A 16,192-nucleotide genomic window follows, 5' to 3' on the forward strand; every position below is an offset into this window, starting at 1 on the left:
TAGTAGACTGGATACTAGGTGGATTATTTCGTTGCTCGACGACGAATTCGCCGGAAATTAGGGTTTGTTCTTGAACAAAGATGACGGAGTTTGGGGCTGAGCAACTTGATTTTCTGTTAATATATTTCAGTGTATTTTCAATGTATCACGATGTATTTTCATGTATTTCATTGTATTCATTGTCTTTTTTTTCATTGTAATTCAATGTATCTTGTTGTATTCCATGTATTTCATTGTATTCACTTTCATTGCATTTCAGTGTATCCCGCTGTATTATATGTATTTCATTATATTCACTATCTCGCTATATGCCATTAATGTATTCATATATTTTTTTTAATTAATATAATTTATGTATTCAGATGTATTATATAATTTCTTTGAGGATTGCTATGTTTTTGTGGTATTTTTTGGTTGAGAATCTTCTTTATAACTGAAAATACAAAATTTTTGTGTTTTAATTGAGTTTGTTGAGTTATATTAGGAGTCTATTATGTTAATTGATTCACTTTCCATTTTAAAAACAGTGTAATCCCCTATTTCACGCCGTGAATACAGTCGAATACAACAATCTGTTCAGCTGTAATCCCATGTTTCACTCCATGAATACAGTCGAATACACTCGAATACAACAACTGATTAGCTGAACTTCCCAGATTCACGCCTATTTTTGCTACTGTATTCATGAATACAATAGCTTAAATACATCAAATACATCTTATAACCACACAAAAGATATCTATAATCTGTAATATAGCAAATGGTATCTATAGATGACTAATTACTACCAAAAGATAGTGTTTTATGAAAATTTCTCTTTTAATAATATATCGATTAACGCTATTTTCACATTAATTTACTTTATCTTTCATGTATAATCATTTACCAAAGTATTATTTTAATAATATTAATAATATTTTATAACCTCGTGTAGTACATGACTCAGAATGCACGTGCAACGAGAAACTAGTATTCTAAAATGAGTTTACAACAACAATTCTGTATGATCTCACGAGTGGGGTCTGAGGAGGGTAGTATGTACGCACACTACTATAAAAACAACAACAACGACCCAGTATAATCCCACAAGTGGGGTCTGGGGAGGGTAATATGTACGCAGACCTTACCCCTACCCCGAAGGGTAGAGAGGCTGTTTCCAGGAGATCCTCGGCTCAAAAAAAGCAATAGGAGACGATATATTAGTACCATAAAAATGAATAATAAAATAACAGCAATATAAGAGATATGAAATACAGAATACGAAATACGAAATAGATGGCTGGTATAGTAAAAACTAGCAGGTAAAGCCCTGCATCAATAGACGACCAATGACATTCTTAGTCTAACTCCTAACTGGCTAGTCTCACTCTATTGTGCTGTAGAAATATTCACAACTTTCCCCTAACCTACAACCTTAATGCTCAACCTCCATAATTCCTTGTCAAGGGCCATGTCCTCAGTAATCCTAAGTCGCGCCATGTCCTATCTGATCACCTCTCCCCAATACTTCTTAGGTCGCCCTCTACCTCTCCGCGTGCCCACTACAGCCAGTCGCTCACACCTCCTCACCGGTGCATCAGTGCTCCTCCTCTGAATGTGCCCGAATCATCTGAGTCTTACTTCCCGCATCTTGTCCTCCATGGGGGCCACGCCCACCTTCTCTCGAATATCTTCATTTCTAATCTTATCCATCCTTGTATGCCCTCACATCCACCTCAACATCCTTATCTCTGCTACTTTCATCTTCTGGATGTGTGAGTTCTTTACCGGCCAATATTCAGTTCCATATAACATGGCAGGCCTAACCACTTTTCACGACCCTGGTTCACCAACCGTGAACATGTCAAGACGGCACCTAGTCTCCGTGACCAGGTAAGCCTAACACTTTGCGGAATTTAACAGTTCGAAATAAAATAGTAAACAAACACTAAATAGAAAAGTAAGTGTATAACGATGCCGCTTGGCACATACACTGAATACACAACTCCGGAAAGTAACATCCCAAAACCAGGAAACTCACGGGAAAACACAGGCTACAGAAATGTATAGTGAGGCTCCAAACTCCAGAATATCTAACAAACAGAAGGAAAGAGAACTAAGTACTAAAGATAGAATAAAGAGGGAGACTCGTCGGTCTGCGGACGCAGCAGATCTACCTCGAAGTCTCCGTAGTCCTCCTGCCTCACTGATAGTGCGCCTGAGTAGAGGTACCTGGATCTGCACAAGAAAACATGCGCATAAGAGGCGTGAGTACACCACAGCGGTACTCAGTAAGTGCCAAGCCTAACCTTGGTTGGGTAGTGACGAGGAAGGTCGGGGCCCTACTGAGGTTATATAAAAAAATAAAGATGTCAGGATAAGATAAGCAGTGCAATTGAGAACCTACAGTAAGAATCTATGCAGGATAATAAGAGTACAATAACGGAAACAATGATGAAAGCAAACCATAAGGAAAGTAATTGGGGATCTCTAAGTATCCCGAGGATCTCTTAGTATCCTCGTCATGTACTAGGGATCTCTTGGTATCCCGAGGATCTCTTGGTATCCTCAATATAAGCCAGGTATCTCTTGGTATCCCGAGGATCTCTTGGTATCCTCAATATGTACTAGGGATCTCTTGGTATCCCGAGGATCTCTTGGTATCCTCAATATCAACCAGGGATCTCTTGGTATCCCGAGGATCTCTTGGTATCCTCAATATATGTGTCGGGGATCTCCCGGGACTCTAACTCAACCAGAGATCTTTTGGTATCCCGAGGATCTCTTGGTATCCTCAATATATGTGCTGGGGATCTCCCGGGACTCTAACCGGTAGTCCCAAAGTAAATGTGCAGGGGGAATCTCCCGGGAATCTAACCCGTAGTCCCAAAGTAAATGTACAGGGGGAATCTCCCGGGAATCTAACCTGTAGTCCCAAAGTAAAACACAGAGCAGCAACACAAGAATATTAAATTAAACGCTAATTTCGTACCAAGTAAACATTTACTTCTAGCCTAACATGCTTCACGTAATGCAATTCAGGCAATTTAAGAAAATAGGCAATTAAGTCAATTAAACATGCCTTTCTAGACTAGCAACATGCTAAATTCACAAGTAGCATAAAACAAGGAAAGAACTCAATTGAAATACTTAAGGAAAAACCGGATTTTCAACAATTAGCTCAAGTACACGCTCGTCACCTCAAGTACATGACATTTCAATTATCAAATATAGCACATCCTATGGGGAAAGGTCCCCCACACAAGGTTAGACAAGCCACTTACCTCGAACCGGTACAAAAATCGCTAAGAAACAATGCCCTTGCCACGAGTATCCGACTCCGAGTGGCCCAAATCTATTCAAACCAATTACATATTGTAAATAACATCGCAAGTAACTAGTTCCACTATTAAAATTAAAGCTAAGGCGCAAAAATAGGTAAAATGACCAAAATGCCCCTCAGGCCAACGTCTCGAAATTTAATAAAATTTACATTTCCAGAAACCTCATACTCTCACGAGTCTAACCATACCAAATTTATCCAATTCCGACATCATTTGGTCGTTTAAATCTTCATTTTATATTTTTGAAAGATTCCACAATTTTCTTCCCAAATTCTATCTCAAATCACTAATTAAATGATGAATTCAATGGCATATTCATGTATTCTTACCAAATCTGAGTTAGAATCACTTACCCCGATGAATTTCTTGAAAAACCTTCAAAAAATCGCATAAATCCGAGGTCTATAGGTCAAAATATCAAATAAAACTCAAAACCTCGTATTTATAGAGTACCCCTCGGATTCCGACAGTGCTGACCGTACAAAAATGACCGCGGTCCGCGCCCAGGGAGTGCTGACCGCACAAAAATGGTCGCGGCCGCGCATCAATTTGACTGCAGTGACAGGCTTCACTATTTAGACCGTAACTTTCTCTACAAATGTCCAAATACCTATTATAATATGTTTCTGAAAACTAGATTCAAATCTCTACAACTTTCATTTTTAAATCACCTCAAAATTCCGTGTGGATCAAAAGATATGAGCTTTCGAAGTAGAACCAGCAGCATGCAGATCTTCCCGGGCGCGGCCGCGCGCCCAGCGCGAAAAGGAGCGCGGTCCGCATCTCCACTGCTGCAACCTCCATTTTTCTAAGTTCTGGGGTGTCCATACTTGCTCCAAACTCACCCGAAACACACCCGAGGACCCCCGGACCTCAACCAAAAGTACCAACGCATCCTAAAACATTATGCAAACTTGTTCCAATCATCAAAACACTTCGGCTAACACTAAAATCATCGAATTACATCAACTTCAAGCCTAAGTTCTTTTAGAAACTTCAAAACACACATTCGATCAAAAACCCGACCAAAACATGTCCGAATGACTTGAAATTTTTCACGCATATCCTAAATCATCTAACGAAGCTACAGCAACTTCCAGAATTCCGTTCCGACCCTTGGATCAAAATTTAACCTATCAACCGAAATTTGTCAAAATACTAACTTTCGGCATTTCTGGCCTAAATGAGCTACGAACTTCCAAAATATATTCCGAACACGCTCCCAACCCTGAAATCACCTAACGGAGCTAACGGAACCATCAGATTTCCATTCCGAGGCCATCTTCACACTGTTCTGATTACGGACCATTTTTTCAACACTTAAGCTCTTATTTAGGGACTAAGTGTCCCAAAACACTCCGAATCCCAACACCGAACGTCCCGGCAAAATAGAATAGTAGAAATGAACTTAGGGGAAGCCGTTAATGGAGAAACGGGGCATAAATTCCAAAGACGACCGGCTGGGTCGTCACATCCTCCTACACTTAAACATTCGTTCGTCCTCGAACGAGCATAGAGAACATACCTAAAGTAGCAAAAAGATGAGGGTATCGGCTGCGCATATCCCGCTCGGTCTCCCAAGTCGCCTCCTTGGCCGGCTGACCCTGCCACTGAACCTTTACTGAAGTTATATCCTTTGACCTGAGCTTTCGAACTTGCCTGTCTAATATTGCCACTGGCTCCTCAACATAGGATAGATCCTTGTCCAGCCGGACTGAACTGAAATCCAACACGTGCGACGGGTCACCGTGATACCTCCGAAGCATCGATACATGAAATACTGGATGCACTCCTGCCAAGATGGGAGGTAAGGCAAGCTCATAAGCAACCCCCCCAACTCACCTCAATATCTCAAAAGGGCCAATAAACCTCAGACTCAACTTCCCTTTCTTCCCAAATCTCATAACGCCCTTCATAGGCGAAACCCAAAGCAGAACCCGCTCACCAACCATATAGGAAACATCACGAACTTTCCTGTCCGTGTAACTCTTCTGTCTGGACTGGGCTGTACGGAGTCTGTCTTGAATCACCTTAACCTTTTCCAAGGCACCCTGAACTAAGTCCGTGCCCAATAATCTAGCCTCGCCCAGCTCAAACCAACCCACCGGAGATCTGCATCTCCTACCATATAGGGCCTCATACGGCGCCATCTGAATACTGGACTGATAACTGTTGTTGTACACAAACTCAGCCAATGGCAAGAACTGATCCCAAGATCCTCTAAACTCAATCACGCACGCATGGAGCATATCCTCAAGAATCTGAATAGTGCGCTCGGACTGTCCGTCCGTCTGAGGGTGAAAAGCTGTACTCATAGTCACCCGGGTACCCAACTCGTGCTGGACGGCCTTCTAGAACCGTGATGTAAACACTGAACCCCTGTCTGAGTTGATAGAAATTGGAATGCCGTGCAGACGGACAATCTCCCTAATATAAATCCCTGCTAACCGCTCCGTTGAGTAAGAAGTACACACTAGAATGAAATGAGCGGACTTGGTCAGCTGATCCACAATCACCCAAATAGCATCGAACCTTCTCAAAGTCGGTGGGAGCCCAACTACAAAGTCCATGGTGATCCGCTCCCTGATACGGTCAAACAAGGAAGACCGAGAAACCACACAAGCTAGGACTCGACTGGGCTTCGAAAGGTCTAATCTCACAAACTGGCTGACTAAGGCCTGAACATCCATTGCCATAAGTCTCTCTGCACTGCTTCTACTTTCTTTAGATCCACCCGAATACCCTCACTCGATACCACGTGTCCTAAGAATGCCACGGAATACAACCAGAACTCACATTTCGAGAACTTAGCATATAATTTCTTCTCTCTCAAAGTCTGAAACACAGTTCCCAGGTGTTGCTCATGATCTTCCCGACTCCGGGAATACACCAGAATATCATCAATAAAGAAAATGACGAACGAGTCAAGATATGGCCGAAACACACTGTGCATCAAATGCATAAAGGCTGTTGCGGCGTTGGTCAGCCCAAATGACATAACAAGGAACTCGTAATGGCCATACCGAGTCCTGAAAGCAGTCTTCGGGATATCTGGTTCCCGAATCTTCAACTGATGGAAACCTGAGTGCATGTCAATCTTAAAAAACATCTGTGCGCCCTGAAGCTGGTCAAATAAATCATCAATACGAGGCAAAGGATAACAGTTCTTCACTGTAGCTTTGTTCAACTGTCGATAATCAATACATATACGCATAGAAGCACCCTTTTTTTTTCTTTACCAACAAAACGAGAGCACCCCAAGGCGATACACTGGGCCGAATAAAACCTTTATCAAGCAAATTCCTGTAACTGATCCTTCAACTTAACTGAAGGTTTCACCTCATCCTTAGTCTATAACCTTAGGACAGGACCCAAACTTCAAAATCTGCCATTCGTCATAGGATACGAATTCCACATCATCACACTGCATTAGTCTTATTTCAACACACTTAAACTTTTAATAATGCTTAAATACTTCGAAATTATTCCTCCGGGTTGTTACATTCTCCCCCACTTAGGGTCATTCATCCTCAAATACACGACGTAGCTTATCTCTTTCTTCGCACATCTTAAGGTCTCAAATTTTCTAACTTCCAAAATTTATTTATTAATTTTTTTTTTGAAATTTCGGCAGAGCCTCCCCTGTATTTGGGTCTATCCACCTGCCAGAGTAACACCAAAAGAACTACTAACAACACATCCACAACCCAATGAAACACCACAATGTATATATCAATAACACTAATCTTATCATTATAAGCATCGCATTATCATGCTGATATCTGGACATGAAACACATCAACTGTATGCTAATAACCATGTCTCTGGCCATAATAGTTGTTCATAAATCACAACATTGCCAATTAACCTTATGTTAAAAGTCATCTTATTTCAGACCTCCACTTTACTCACAACGAGGCATTGAGACCTCATAATTACTTACCCAAATTAACGAGTCACATTTAACGCCACATGGACGCTCATCTCATAGGCTAGAGCTCAACGTTTACAACACAAAAAATGGAAGAAAATATACAAGAATTGTCAAATAAGCTCAATAGGCATGACTCCCATTTAAAATATAGTACCAAAAATTTTAATTTAATAAAAGGAGAATTTTAAACACATAAACCTTTCACTACCAGGACCTTGTCCTTATATAACATCCACCGCAGCTTGTAGCTCGGTTTAAAATATTTCACATTATATAATTATTTGAGGATATCACCCTCAACTCTGAATCACAAGTATTTGCACATTGTATCAACTGAAATTTTTCATTTCCTTTCTTTCTTCTTTTCAATAATTTCCGTCAAAGAAATCACAACATACAATGATAGGGATAGCTATCTCCATATAATAGCCCAATGTGAGTATTCACATAAGTAGATTTCAGGATTACGAAGCTCACTCATGAGTGGAGAATATTAAGAGGACTCACCTAAATTTTCAAAATCAAATCAAGTTAAGGAAAAAAAAATCATTTTTATAACAATCAGAATTGTACTTGTAATGACATCATCTAGTATAGTGGCCTCAGCCACACTATAGCAATTATATCAATGGGTTGGGCATCCACCTCTTAGGCGCCATTTGCCCGTTCGTTCTCCATCTCTATCTTGTAGCGTATGTAGATTAGTAACTATAATGGAGTGTGTTGACTGTGTGTTCTGATGAAATAGGTTTCTCCCAAGTTTGGGATAATTTCTCATGATGTTTCTAGTATCACTACATTCATAACAACCCATCTGCAGTTCGGCTGCTCATACTGAGTCTGTGCCGGATAACTAGAATAACCATTTAAGGAACCCCATGCTAGTGGTGCATTTAAAAGATAATTGTCCCATGAGAGTGCCCTGATTAACTGGAGCACTACGAGTATTCTAAAATTGTTTTCATTTCCCTGCTGATACTGAATGTAGAATCATTATGGACATAGGAACATCGAAAGTCCCCACATCATCCCATACAAATCTCAGTTCCTACTTATATACAAGTTTCAGAGAACTTTTGGATACCACATAAATACACCTCATGCCAAATCTGATATGACACATGACCCACAATTTGATCGTTGATAGTGAACTCTCTTCACTTGGTGCAAGGCCATAAGATACATCTTGATACTCCACAATACTAACCTTTATCGCTCGTATGTCACCATCATGAGACACCCCAAGCCATTCGTTTGGCATATGTCCTTCTTAGGACAGTTAAACTCACTTCCTCCAGCATCTCGGTTGCTAGTTGTACCCTTCGCTAGATAGACATCTCATACGTACCACATAGTCCCTATTACCACCAACTATCTTCAGATCTACGTCCACCTCGTGAATCTACCATTACTGCGACGATTAGGCAATTAAGTAAACCTTCTTAAGACCGTACTTATCAACCAGATGTCAGAACCTATTGCACCCCATGTGCACAATTGAATGATCTCTCAATACTTCTGCATTATCGATATGGATGACACGCGGTAAAAACGGTTGAGCAAATTCTTGGCTCCCTAATAATCCTTCTGTAGCATCACGAACCATCGGCGCAAAATTGATACCGAGTGCGCAATTTCAATACACGAGTGAATGCAAAAAGAACATATGAATAAGCTTCAAAATGAATAAATGACACACGATAAGAAATGAAATGAAGTGGAATTTTCCTAACGGTTACATAGCCTCTCGTAGATAAGTACAGACGTCTCCGTACCGATCAGCGAGACTCTAATAAACCGGCCTTTGTCCCGAGACTCCTATGAACCTAGAGCTCTGATACCAACTTGTCACGACCCTAGTTCACCAACCGTGAACATGTCATGACGGCACCTAGTTTCCGTGACCAGGTAAGCCTAACACTTTGCGGAATTTAACAGTTCGAAATAAAAATAGTAAACAAACACTAAATAGAAAAGGAAGTGTATAACGATGCCGCTTGGCACATACACTGAATACACAACTCCTAAAAGTAACATCCCAAAACCCAGAAACCCACGGGAAAACACAGGCTACAGAAATGTATAGTGAGGCCCAAAACCCCAGAATATCTAACAAATGGAAGGAAAGAGAACTAAGTACTAAAGATAGAATAAAGAGGGAGACTCGTCAGTCTGCGGACGCAGCAGATCTACCTCGATGTCTCTGTAGTCCTCCTGCCTCACTGATAGTGCGCCTGAGTAGAGGTACCTGGATCTGCACATGAAAACATGCGCAAAAGAGGCGTGAGTACACCACAGCGGTACTCAGTAAGTGTCAAGCCTAACCTCGGTTGGGTAGTGACGAGGAAGGTCGGGGCCCTACTGAGGTTATATAAAAAAATAAAGATGTCAGGATAAGATAAGTAGTGAAATTGAGAACCTACAGTAAGAATCTATGAAGGATAATAAGAGTACAATAACGGAAATAATGATGAAACCAAACCATAAGGAAAGTAACTGGGGATCTCTAAGTATCCCGAGGATCTCTTAGTATCCTCATCATGTACTAGGGATCTCTTGGTATCCCGAGGATCTCTTGGTATCCTCAATATAAGCCATGTATCTCTTGGTATCCCGAGGATCTCTTGGTATCCTCAATATGTACTAGGGATCTCTTGGTATCCCGAGGATCTCTTGGTATCCTCAATATCAACCAGGGATCTCTTGGTATCCCGAGGATCTCTTGGTATCCTCAATATAAGCCAGGGATCTCTTGGTATCCCGAGGATCTCTTGGTATCCTCAATATGTACTAGGGATCTCTTGGTATCCCGAGGATCTCTTGGTATCCTCAATATCAACCAGGGATCTCTTGGTATCCCTAGGATCTCTTGGTATCCTCAATATATGTGCTGGGGATCTCCCCGGACTCTAACCCGTAGTTCCTAAGTAAATGTGCAGGGGGAATCTACCGAGAATCTAACCCGTAGTTCCAAAGTAAATGTACAGGGGAAATCTCCCGGGAATCTAACCCGTAGTCCCATAGTAAAACACAGAGCAGCAATACAAGAATATTAAATTAAACGCTAATTTCGTACCAAGTAAACTGTCACGACCCAAAAATCCCTCCAAAGAAGTCGTGATGGCACCTGGTTTCTAAACTAGGTAAGCCTAACATTTACTGTAATAATATGGGTATTCACTAACTTTAAATTAAATTACTCTGAACAAAATACAATTCCCAAAACTGGTAGTACAAGTCACAAGCCTTTCTAAGAGTAGTTACACAATATGATTACATCACTGTTCCGAAGCAAAGGGAACAAATGGAAATAAGTACAATTGAAGGTGACTCTGAGGACTGCGAATGCTATAGCAGGTTTACCTTTAGTCTCCACCGCAACGAATAGCTACCGTCGATCAAAGGCATGGATCTGTACACAAAAATGTACAAAAGTGTAGTATCAGCACAACCGACCCCATGTGCTGGTAAGTGTCTAGCCTACCCCGGCGAAGTAGTGACAAGGCTAGGACCAGACACTCACATAAACCTGTTCAGTTTATAGCGTACAAAATAATATGAAGCAAATAATAATAATGGCAACGATGATCAACCAATGATATAAATAGCTGGCAACAAGAACACCAAAATTGCTCCTCAACAAATAACAAATACAAGTGCAATCAATTAATCAAGTCTTTCAAATATAAATCTTTCGCTTATAAATCCTTCAAGTAATAATCTCTAACATAATATGTTTTTCAATAAATATATTTTGAATATATTTCCTTCAAATAGATATCTTTCATATAAGCATCTTTTGAATATAATTCTTTCGAGTAAAGGTCACCTTGTGACACCATATTTCTATCTCACATTGCACAACAATATTCTAATGTTACTCAGCTCATAGGTTCCATAACCCAATACAATTAAGAATGTTCAAGAAGCCTCATTCACTTAACATAAAGTAGAGTACATCTCCCAACGCAATTAGGAAATCAACAAGAAAAGATGACGCTATTATTTATTTATTTCTGAAATCATTTGATAAAGAAAATACCCTTTTTAATTACTGTACAATATCGAATGAATTAGTACCTTTAATACGATAAATCAATTGAGTTAAAAATGTGACAATTTTTTTTTGAAATTTGGAGTTTTGAACACAAACAAATAAATAAGGCGAGGTATCGTAAATACTATGGATTCGAACACAATGGGTCACAACAGTAAAGGGACCTAACTAGTTAATACACTTGAATTGTTAATAACAAGTAAACACATCAACAGTGAGTAGGAAAACAACAGTTGCACGACATCATCCTTCGTGCTTTTACTCTCGTCCTCACCAAATCAATCATATAAAGTACACGGCATTTTCCTTCGTGCTTCACATAATGATGGCACGGAATGATCCTTCGTGCATTAAGATTTATATCATGGCACATAATGACCCTTCGTGCATTAATATTTATATCATGGCACGGAATGACCCTTTGTGCATTAACATTTATATCATGGCACGGAATGACCCTTCGTGCTTTACACTCTTTCCTCACAAACAACAATACACGGCATCACCCTTCGTGCTTTATCACTCTTCCTCACCCAAGCAACAATCACAAACAATGGGGCGAGGGAATAGACAAGGCTAAAATAGGAATCCCGACAAGGGAACAATAAGTAAACAATTTAGATCCCGGCAAGGGGACAACATTAATAATATAAATTTCCTGGAAATAGAACAATTGATGCCTCTTTCTCTTTCTTTCACTTTCATTTTATAACTCACTCTAACACTTGAGCCAATGCTCCAAAGTATGCAATTATCTCATAAACTTTCACAATTTGTATTATAACTTGAGTCGTTGCTCCTCGAAGTTCAAGAACCACAATTACTTCATTAACTTTCCCAGCAAGGGAACAATACTATCAAAACAACCATCCCAACAAGGGAACAATACTTATCAAAACAAACATCCCAACAAGGGAACAATACTATCAAAACAAACATTCCAACAAGGGAACAATAATAATAATAACACAAAAAGCGCAATAAACTACAACGGAGTCACAACAATTATAATACAAGACTCACGGGCATGTTCGACCCCCAACGTATAGATACTCGTCACCATGCCTATACGTCGGACACATCACATAACAAGTAGCAAATATACTCAACTCCTATTCCCTCAAGCTAGGGTAGACCAAACACTTACCTCGAACTTCCACGGCCAACTCAAGCCTTTGCCTCGCGAGTTCGTGCCCGAAATTCTCAAATCTAGTCATAAACAATTCGATTCAGTCAACAAAAATTATAAGAATTAATTACATATGAATTTCTACATTTTCCATTAAAATCCGAAATTTAACTCAAAATTGCCCGTGGGGCCCACGTCTCAGAATCCGACGAAAGTAGCAAAATATGAACACCCATTCAACCACGAGTCCAACCATACCAAAATTATCCAATTTCGATACCATTTGATCCTTCAAATCATCATTTTACATTTTTGAAAGGTTCCACAATTTTCTTCCCAAATTCCATCTCAAATCACGAATTAAATGATGAATTCAGTGATAGATTCATGTACTCTAACCAAATCTAAGTTAGAATCACTTACCCCGACCAATTTCTTGAAAAACCTTCGAAAAATCGCCAAAATCCGAGCTCTCTAGGTCAAAATATCAAATAAAAACCCAAAACCTCGTATTTATAGAGTACCCCTCGGATTCCGACACCGCTGACCGCACAAAAATGACCGCGGTCCGCGCAAAATCAGCGGGGTCCGCGCAGAAACGTCCGCGGTCGTGCAGGCCTTACTCTGCAGGGACATGCTATAGTATTTTGGCCATAAAATTTTCTACATATATCCAAATTGTGATATATTTACCTTTTTGGAAACTAGACACGAAGGGCTACAACTTTTGTTTTTGAATCACCTCAAAATTCCTTACAGATCAAACGGTATGAGCTTCCGAAGTAGGACCAGTGACCTGCAGATTCTTCCCCTGCGCGGCCGTGCGCCCAGCGCGAGAAGGAGCGCGGTGCGTGCCGCCACTGCTGCCCTCTCCAATTTTCTAAGTTCTGGGGTGTCCGTACTCGCTCAAAACTCACCCGAAACACACCCGAGGCCCCCGGGACCTCGACCAAAAGCACTAACAAAGTCTGAAAACACATCACGGACTTAGTCGAGGCCTCAAATCACATCACATATCATCAAAATCACCAATTATGCATGGATTCAAGCCTAAGAACTTATTTAATTTTCAAATTTCACAACCGATGCCGAAACACATGAAAACTAGTCCGAATGACCTCAAGTTTTGCAGACAAGTCCAAAATGACATAACGAAGCTACAGAAACTCTCGGAATTCCATTCCGACCCTCGGATCAAAATCTCTCCTATCAATCGGAATTCGCCAAAATACTAACTTCGCCAATTCAAGCCTAATTCTATACCGTACCTCCAAAACCACTTCCGATCACTCTCCTAAGTCACAAATCACCTCCCGAAGCTAACGGAACCATCAGAACTCACATCCAAACCCTCTAACACATAAGTCAACATCCGGTTGACTTTTTCCAACTTAAGCCTCAAAATATTCTTTATATTTAACTCCGAATCTTCCGAAAACCAAACTCGACCTCACATGCGAGTCATAATACATATTACGAAGCTGGTCGAGATCTTAAGTCGTTGAACGAGGCGTTAATTCTTAAAACGACAAGTCAGGTCGTTACATAAACATTTACTTCTAGCCTAACATGCTTCACGTAATGCAATTCAGGCAATTTAAGCAAATAGGCAATTAAGTCAACTAAACATGCCTTTCTAGACTAGCAACATGCTAAATTCACAAGTAGCATAAAACAAGGAAAGAACTCAATTGAAATACTTAAGGAAAAATCGGATTTTCAACAATTAGCTCAAGTACGCGCTCGTCACCTCACGTACAGGGTATTTCAATTATCAAATATAGCACATCCTAAGGGGAAAGGTCCCCCACACAAGGTTAGACAAGCCACTTACCTCGAACCGGTAAAAAAATTGCTAAGAAACAATGCCCTTGCCACAAGTATCCGACTCCGAGTGGCCCAAATCTATTCAAACCAATTACATATTGTAAATAACATCGCAAGTAACTAGTTCCATATTGTAAATAACATCGCAAGTAACTAGTTCCACTATTAAAATTAAAGCTAAGGCGCGAAAATAGGTAAAATGACCAAAATGCCCCTCAGGCCAACGTCTCAGAATTTAATAAAATTTACATTTCCAGAAACCTCATACTCTCACGAGTCTAACCATACAAAATTTATACAATTCCGACATCATTTGGTCCTTCAAATCTTCATTTTATTATTTTTGAAAGATTCCACAATTTGCTTCCCAAATTCTATCTCAAATCACTAATTAAATGATGAATTCAATGGTATATTCATGTATTCTAACCAAATCTGAGTTAGAATCACTTACCACGATGATTTTCGTGAAAAACCTTCGAAAAATCGCCAAAATCCGAGCTCTATAGGTCAAAATATCAAATAAAACCCAAAACCTCATATTTATAGAGTACCCCTCGGATTCCGACAGTGCTGACCGCACAAAAATGACTGCGGTCCGCGCCCAGGGAGTGCTGACCGCACAAAAATGGTCACGGCCGCGCAGCAATTTGACTGCAATGACAGGCTTCACTATTTAGGCCGTAACTTTCTCTACAAATGTCCAAATGCCTATTATAATATGTTTCTGAAAACTAGGCTCAAAGCTCTACAACCTTCGTTTTTAAATCACCTCAAAATTCCGTGTTGATCAAAAGATATGAGCTTCCGAAGTAGAACCAGCAGCCTGTAGATCTTCCCGGGCGCTGCCGCGCGCCCAGCGCGAAAAGGAGCGCGGTCCGCATCTCCACTGCTGCCACCTCCATTTTTCTAAGTTCCGAGGTGTCAGTACTTGCTCAAAACTCACTCGAAACACACCTGAGGCCCCCCGGACCTCAACCAAAAGCACCAACGCATCCTAAAACATTATGCAAAATTGTTTCAATCATCAAAACACCTCGGCTAACACTAAAATCATCGAATTACATCAACTTCAAGCCTAAGTTCTTTTAGAAACTTCAAAACAGACATTCGATCAAAAACCCAACCAAAACATGTCCGAATGACTTGAAATTTTGCACGCATATCCTAAATCATCTAACGAAGCTACAACAACTTCCGGAATTTCGTTCTGACCCTTAGATCAAAATTTAACCTATCAACCGGAATTTGTCAAAATACTAACTTTTGGCATTTCTGGCCTAAATGAGCTACGAACTTCCAAAATATATTCCGAACACGCTCCCAACCCCGAAATCACCTAACGGAGCTAACGAAACCATCGGATTTCCATTCCAAGACCATCTTCACACTGTTTCGATTACAGACCATTTTTTCAACACTTAAGCTCTTATTTAGGGACTAAGTGTCCCAAAACACTCCGAATCCCAACACCGAACGTCCCGACAAAATAGAATAGTAGAAATGAACTTAGGGGAAGCAGTTAATGGGGAAACGGGGCATAAATTCCAAAAACATGGCAGGTCTAACCACTGCTCTATAAAACTTACCTTTTAGTAACGGTGGCACTTTCTTGTCACACAAGACTCCCGATGTTAACCTCCACTTCATCCACCCCACCCCTATACGGTGTGTGACATCCTCGTCAATCTCCCTGATCCCCTGAATAACCGATCCAAGGTACTTAAAACTACCCCTCTTGGGAATGACTTGAGAGTCAAGCCTCACTTCAACTCCCGCTTTCGTCGGCTCAACCCCAAATTTGCACTCGAGGTATTTCGTCTTCGTCCTGCTCAACTTGAAACCTTTAGACTCAAGAGCATGTCTCCAAACCTCTAGCCTCTCGTTGACGCCGCCTCGTGTCTCGTCAATTAGAATAATGT

General features: G+C 40.5%; 1 pseudogene; it reads right to left on the reverse strand.

The window, feature by feature from the left end:
- LOC107800759 (2-isopropylmalate synthase A-like) overlaps nt 1-16,192 on the reverse strand; it is a 134,339-nt pseudogene that overhangs the window by 91,040 nt on the left and 27,107 nt on the right.

The sequence above is a fragment of the Nicotiana tabacum genome, chromosome 5, assembly GCF_000715075.1.
Source record: "Nicotiana tabacum cultivar K326 chromosome 5, ASM71507v2, whole genome shotgun sequence".
Classification (NCBI taxonomy): Eukaryota; Viridiplantae; Streptophyta; class Magnoliopsida; order Solanales; family Solanaceae; genus Nicotiana; species Nicotiana tabacum.